General features: G+C 45.9%; 1 long non-coding RNA gene across 1 annotated transcript in view; it reads left to right on the top strand.

Annotated features, from left to right (window-relative positions):
* The window catches only part of LOC146502837 (uncharacterized), a 144,737-nt gene that overhangs the window by 117,085 nt on the left and 20,293 nt on the right, over window positions 1–7,359 (top strand). The gene's annotated exons all lie outside the window — the stretch shown is intronic.

The following is a 7,359-nucleotide window of genomic DNA, read 5'->3' as shown; positions in this document are numbered from 1 at the left end:
GAGGTTAGTGATTAATATACTGCAACATCGTAGTCTAAGGAGCTTGCAAAGAAAAGCGTCTGGACTTCTTTAAGTTGCTTGAAGACGTTTCACCTTCATCCAAGAAGCTTCTTCAGTTCTAAGGTCAAATGGTGGAGAGTCCCAGATATAAACCTAGTGGGAGTTTCCCCCCACAGAGGGACAAAAGGACCCCCTGACCTCAGAACTGAAGAAGCTTCTTCAGACAAGACAGTAACGCGTAATCCGATTACTTTTTTCAAGTAACGAGTAAAGTAAGGGATTACTATTTCAAAAAATTAGTAATTAGATTACTGTTACTTTCCCGTAGGAACGCTGCGTTACTGCGTTACTAAAACCGTGATTTTTTGCGAGAATGTCTCATGACAGTGACGTAAGCGAGTGCGACGTTCGTGACAACAGCTGTGTGCAGATCAACAATGGATCATATATCGAGTGCAGAGAGAGTATGAGCGTGCAGCGTTTAAAGCGTGGAAGTACTGACCTTACTTTGAGTTTGATTCCATAAAAAGTGACAAAAACATTAGTGTCCGTTGTGCGTGGGAAGAAAACTTCTTTTTACAGCGAAAAAACCCCTAAACTTCCAAACAAGCACCGAGTAGCTACGACGTAATGGGAAACTCACAGAGAAACTCGCGGATTCTTCCACTGACCGCTGCACACCTGCACCAGGGTAACCCTCCGCCTACCCTACTCCTGCTTTACAGGTGAAAATAGAGCAACAGGACCGCTAGTCTTTGACTTTATTTATTTTCTGCTGTGTTTTACTTGCATCTATTTGAAAGACTGAGTGTAAACACACAAAATATTTTATTTTATGTGCTGGAATGTGCAGAAAATAGGTTTAAATGTTAAACTAATTTCTTCCAGTCAGAGAATGTTGCATATAATTTAATGTTTGCTTGATGCATAAAGTTAAAAGATTAAAACTAATAAAACAAGTTTTAAAAATAGACTTTTCCATTTGATTACATTTTGTATGATGGATTATGCAGAAAAAGATGAATTGGGATTGAAGCGATTGAAGATCTATCGTAGGGGTCCCTAATCCCAGTCCACGACGGCCGGTGTCCCTGCAGGTTTTAGATGTGTCCTTGATCCCTCACAGCTGATTTAAATGGATAATTGACCTCCTCAACATGTCCTGAAGTTCTCCAGAGGTCTGGTAATGAACTAATCATGTGATTCAGGTGTGCTGACCCAGAGTGAGATCTAAAACCTGCAGGGACACCGGCCCTCGTGGACTGGGATTGGGGACCCCTGATCTATCGCTTCATTACCTATTGAGGGTGTAAATCATGTTTTTAAAAAGTAACTAAGTAACTAATTACTTTCAAAAATAAGTAATCATTAATGTAATGGGATTACTTTTCGGGGGAAGTAATCAGTAATTAGTTACTGATTACTTTTTTCAAGTAACTTGACCAACACTGGTCGTCAGCATACAGGTGATGTCCTAAAATCCAGGAATTTTGGAAAGATGTCATCAAATGTCTGTCTGAAGTGTTTAAGGTAAAAATTCCTTTATATGGTAAACTCTGTACTTGGAATATGCCCAAGGGAATTTAAGCAACTGGAAAAACAAACTAAATTACTGGACTATGGACTACTTCAAGCCAGAAGAGCCATTGCACTAAGAGGAGTATTGATGCTCCTCCATGGGACTCTGGAGGAAGGAAATTGCAGACTCTAGGCCTGGAAAGACTAACATATATTGCAAAAACTGGGACTTTGTGAATATGTGGAAGTCATATATGGATATTTTAGGGAGTGGAGGTAAAGGATGTTTATGAGAAAGAAGGAAAAGAAGAAGGGAAGGAGGGGAAAATCTTGTTTATCCTTATCCGTAATTCCTTGTATTTTTGTATTACTCTATGCTCATTCTACATTTGAATATGATGTAGGCAGGTTTGATGTATGGATGGGCAGTGTTGGGGAGTAACAGAATACATGTACCGCCGTTACGTATTTAAAATACAAAATATGAGTAACTGTATTCCGTTACAGTTACCGTTTAAAAAGGTGGTATTTAGAATACAGTTACTTTGTTGAAATAAATGGATTACACGGCGGTACTTCCCTGTTTCATATTGTGGCGGGTCAGGACTGTTTGGGTTTTGTTTGACAGCTACGTTCTGTTGTTCCAGGCAGCGTTACGGTTGCCATGGTTACAGGGTGACGCTCTCTCTCTCTCTGCGTGTTTCCTGGGTGAGAGAGCGCCTGTTGTTGTTGTTGTGCTAAGCTAATAGGCAGAATGCTACAGGTATAGCTCTAAAGAATGTAGCATCATGGGCAGTGTAGTCCGTGCTGCAGGGAGAATGGACTGCCATACCCGTTATGTGTCTGTGAGCGAGGGAGGGAGAAAAAGGAAAAGCACGAGCTGTCATCGAGCAGAAACGGGAGCTGGAAGCATGTAAATATAATAATAACCACTGCAGCCAAGAAGAGAGCCTGACGAGCCCAGCTGTAAGTAAGCTATTAAGACTCGACTGTACACCGTGTTCGTGTTTTCCTCTGAAACAATAAGTTCTGTTGGAGCAGCCTTTCAACGCCTCTCTCTGTCTCTTGCTAGCAAAGTTGACCCAGACAACAAAGTAAAGCTAGTTTTCGGCTACGAGCCCGACACAGAACCCACCGTATTAGCCAGAGGTCCCTTTACTACGGTTCGGAGCCGCGGACCTTCAGTAACAGTAATAAATCACAGCAATAGTACATTCATGTAGTTGTAAACAGCATGATAATATATTAAGTAATCCAAAGTATTCAGAATACGTTACTCTCATTGAGTAACGTAACGGAATACGTTACAGAATACATTTTGGGGCATGTAATCTGTAATCTGTAATGGAATACATTTGAAAAGTAACCTTCCCAACACTGTGGACGGGTGTGTGAATGTGAGAACAGAAAATGTCAATAAAAATATATAGAAAAAATGAACAGCAGTAATCCCAAACAGGTCCTTGAGCCTGTTTATCATGATGCTGTGATCTACAGTAAGCTGAGGTCCAACTGAACCAGAGCTGTGTTCACTCTCTAGAGTCTGCTGCCATCAAGATCTTTGACAAAATCTGGAGCCCTGACATCCTGTAACATACTGGGTCAGCCGTGGGAGCTGCTCAGCTCTGTAGCCCAGTCTGATGTTAGAGTACAGCTTGTCCAACGTGTTGAATCTTCTGGTAGTGCCATGTACACCTTGATGGAATTTCTGGAGTGCTATCTCCGATCCACATGATTGAAGTCCCCGCAATAATAAAACTGCATGGGGGGGGGGGGGGGGGGGGGGGGGGTTGCTACTACAATAAATACAGTTATAATAAATCCAGTTTAGGAGGTAGGACTGTTGGTGGCATTATAGTATACATAAAAATACGGTTTATAAATAAGGTGTAATGTCCACAGGTGTTGGCAGTGCAGTTATCGTCCAATCAGGGTGGAGGTAGGGCATGTTGGACAGCCTGTGGGTAAAAACTTCTGTTGAGTCTGTTTGTCTTCGTCCTGATGGACCTGTAACATTTACCAGAGGGAAGAGGGGGGCGTGTCCAGGGTGTGAGGGGTCCTTGATGATGATGCTGGCTTCCTGCTGAAGTCTGCCAGTATAAATGTCTCTGAGGGGGTCAGTGAGGTGCCCTCACCACCCGCTGCAGTTTCCTCTTGTCCTCCATGGTGCAGCAGGAGGTCAGAAATCTCTCGATGGTGGAGCGGTTGTGGTTAATTAGCAGTCTCTGGGGTAACTGGGCCTGACGTAGTTTCCCTACCTGGTGGGAGATGTTTGTGGACCAGGTAAGGTCGGCCAAGATGTGGACTCAGAGGAACTTAAAGCTTTCTACCCTTTCTACCTCCTCCATCAGTGCAGAGGGTGGAGTGCTCAGATCTCTTTGTTCTGCTGAAGTCGATCACATCTCCTTGGTCTCGGTTGTGTTCAGGTTGTTGTCGTCACACCTTCAGATGCTGAACCTCGTCTCTGTAGCTGAATCATCGCTGTCGTCCTTCAGTCCTATGATGGTGGTGTCATCAGCACATTTTATAATGGTGTTACTGGTGTGGATTGGTGAACAGTCATGGGTGAAGAGTGAGTATAAGAGGGGACTGAGGACTCACCCCTGTGTGACACGTTCAGAGTGAGGGTGGAGGAGGTGTGCTCCCCCATCCTGATGTTCTGGTGTCACGCAGGAAGTCCAGTATTCAGCTGCACAGCGAGCTGCTGGGTCACGAGTTTAGTTTATTAACCAGTTTGTGGGGTTGACCTGTGTTGAAGGAAGAGCTGAAGTCCACAAACAGCATCCTCACACAGGTGTTGCTACTGTCCAGGTGTGTGAAGAGCTGTTAGTATGGCGTCCTCTGTCCACCTGTTTGCCCTGTATGTAAACTGGTGTGGATCGAGGTCTGCAGGGATGGCAGTTTTAATGTGCGACATGATGAGTTGCTCAAAACATTTGGTAATTATGGGTGTTAAAGCAACTGGATGATGGTCATTCAAGCAGCTCACTGTGTTCTTCTTGGGCACTGGAACAATGGTGGCTGACTTAAGGCAGGATGGTACTACAGACTGTAGCAGTGAGAGGTTGAAGATGGTGGTGAGAACCTCTGCTAGTTGGTCTGCACATGCTTTAAGCACTCTACACCGTCAGCACCAGCTGCCTTCCTCGCGTTGACTCTGCACAGCGTGGCTCTGACCTGATGCTGCTCCAGCTGGATGGGGGCGTCGTCCCTCTCTGTAACGGCAGGATGGGTGATGGTGTCCCTGTTGTGTTGGTCAAAGTGGGCAAAGAACTGGTTTAGGGTGTCAGGTAAGGTGATGTTTGTGTTAAAGTGTTCCTCGATGTGCTGTTTGTATTTGCGCTCGGCTTCTTTTATGCCTTTAAGCAGAGGTTGGCGTGCCTCTTTGTAGACTTGTTGGTCTCCTGATCTGAAGGTGCTGTCACGTGCTCTCAGTAGGGCTTGAACCTTGCTGGTGAGCCATGGCTTCTGTTTCGGGAACGCTGTAACAGTCTTTGTTGTTGTTACGCTCTCACTACAGAAGTTGATGTATGAGAGTACGGCAGATGTGTGGCCCTCCAAGTCTGATCCTTCTGCAAATACACTCCAAAACGTGTTATCAAAACAGTCCCGTAGGGCCGTGGTGGCTTCCACGGTCCACACTCGTACTGTTTTTTCAGATGGTTTTGTCTTGAATTAGAGGTCTATAAGCAGGGATCAGGGACAGAGAGATGGTCAGAGAGTCCGAGCTGAGGCGGAGGGCTTTGTAAGCATCTGGGATGTTGGTGCAGACTTGGTCCAGTGTGTTGTTTTCCCTCGTTGGAAAGCTCACGTTTTTAAAAGAATCCATGCGGGACAAATTTCAGGTTTGCGTGGTTGAAATCTCCTGCCACGATCACAGCGCGGTCCGGTGCGTTGTTAGCTGTTTATTAATGGAGCGCTGGAGTAGCTCCATGGCTGACTTAGCATTAGCTTGTCATTAATAAACTGCTATTATTGTGATCGCTGTGAGCTCTCTCAGCAAGTAGAAGGGTCTACACTGAACCATCATGTACTCTGTGTCCGGCAGCAGTGGACGACTTTAACTGTGTCGTTGGTGCACCAGTTATTGTTCACAAACACTAGCAGACTTTGTTCCTGTCCGCTCTGAATGTAGCGTGGCCCGCTAGCTCAATGATCACAATAATCCAAACAGTGTAAGGTGATCCGCAGTCGTAGCTCATCCATCTTGTTATTTAGTGACCGTGAGTTGGTGAGGAAGAGACTCGGAATAGCCGGTCTGTGTGGGTTAGCACGTAGCCTAGCCCTCAGCCCCGCTCTCTTCTGTTTCCTGTGCCTCCGTCGCCTACGCCACTTCAGCTTTGGTATGGTAGAATTAGAGTCCGTGTCCCTCCGGATCTCAGGGGGAATTGAGTCCCAGTCATTGTCAGCGAAGGTGTCAGCGAAGGTTAGCATAGTTAGCATTAGCAGTTGGTGGAAGGTAAACAACAGTGTACTCCCTTGGTAGGTAAAAGGGTCTGCAATTAATTTACTCCACGTCAGGGGAGCAATGGCTGTCCACAGTCACTGTGTCAGTACAGCAGTTATTGTTGATCTACACCCCACCTACTCTTCTCTAACCATGTCCTGATTTAGCACCATGTTGTTAAGTCTGTTAGCTTGATGGCTGAATTCGGGATGAATGGATGAAGTCAGGACTCTGTGATCATAAGTACACAGCTATCGCTAATGGTGCAACCTGTCACAACCTGGAGCCTTAGTTCGTTGTTGAAGAGGGATCTGGCATTGCTGATGAAAACACCGGGAAGCGCTGGTTTATGAGGTTGTCTCTGTAATTCCAGCTCTGCAACCTCACTTCTGCTTCCTTTCCTTGCACCACCTTCGCTGCCTTGCTCTGAGCTGAAGGAGCACCTGCAATGCTGGAGGACGTGTAAGTGTTATCCATCTCAGTTCTCCTTTAAAAGCACTTTGAATTATTTTTACTGGGTTTTATTTAGCGTTCAGATGCATCAATGCTAACGATGCTAAACTCTGCTGGAGTGACTGCAGGCGTCCTGAAGGAAGTTCAACCAAATGCCCAACGAGTACAGAAAATGAGCCAGGTGCCAACAGGTGGGCTTCCTGTTCAGGTGCGCCCGAGGGCTCATCGTCTCACATTAAACAGGTCTTATTACATCACTGTGAGTATAATAACTATGGAGATCTCCACCCCACATAGCAGAAACTGTTGTTTTCATACTTGTTAAACAAACCTGAGGAAACACTAACACCCTCACAGCCTCTCAGGTAACACCTGCTGGGTATCCCATCATGCCTCAGTGTTTGGGCCCACTGCCCGGGGCCCACGGCCTCCTGGCTCGAGTCCAGCTGGCTCGGGGGCCCGGCGCATTGGGATCCTGACGGCACGTCACTCAGAGAGACGAAGGAGACAGACTTTCAGCCGGAGCTGAAGGATGACGATTTAATTACACTTCTGTCCATTCATCTGTCCATCCACACACACCCACACACACTCGTCAGCAGGTTCCCACACCTCACAAACACCCCCTCCATCTTGTTCCTTTTCTTGTATTTTTTCGGGTCGATGAAAAGAAACGATTGTTTTTACAGGCTGCTGGTTGCCGTGGTGACCGGGAGCAACCAAAAAATGTCCTGCAGGTCAAACTAGACGCCTGGACCATCAGCAGAGATGAGAAACCAGGTTCCTGTTTAACTGAAGCTCCAGTTTTATGACTGAAGTTTATCACCTCTGCAAAAACTGTGTGTGTGTCGGGAAGTGGAGCAGCTTCAGGTTTGTGTGTCTTTCGTGTCACAGCCTCAGCTGCTGTTAGACTGAACCTGTGATGTCCAGCAGGGGCAGCA

This window comes from Neolamprologus multifasciatus, chromosome 14, assembly GCF_963576455.1.
Source record: "Neolamprologus multifasciatus chromosome 14, fNeoMul1.2, whole genome shotgun sequence".
NCBI classification, from domain to species: Eukaryota; Metazoa; Chordata; class Actinopteri; order Cichliformes; family Cichlidae; genus Neolamprologus; species Neolamprologus multifasciatus.
Note: the sequence above shows the minus strand (reverse complement) of the source record. Positions and strands in the feature narration are given on the sequence as shown.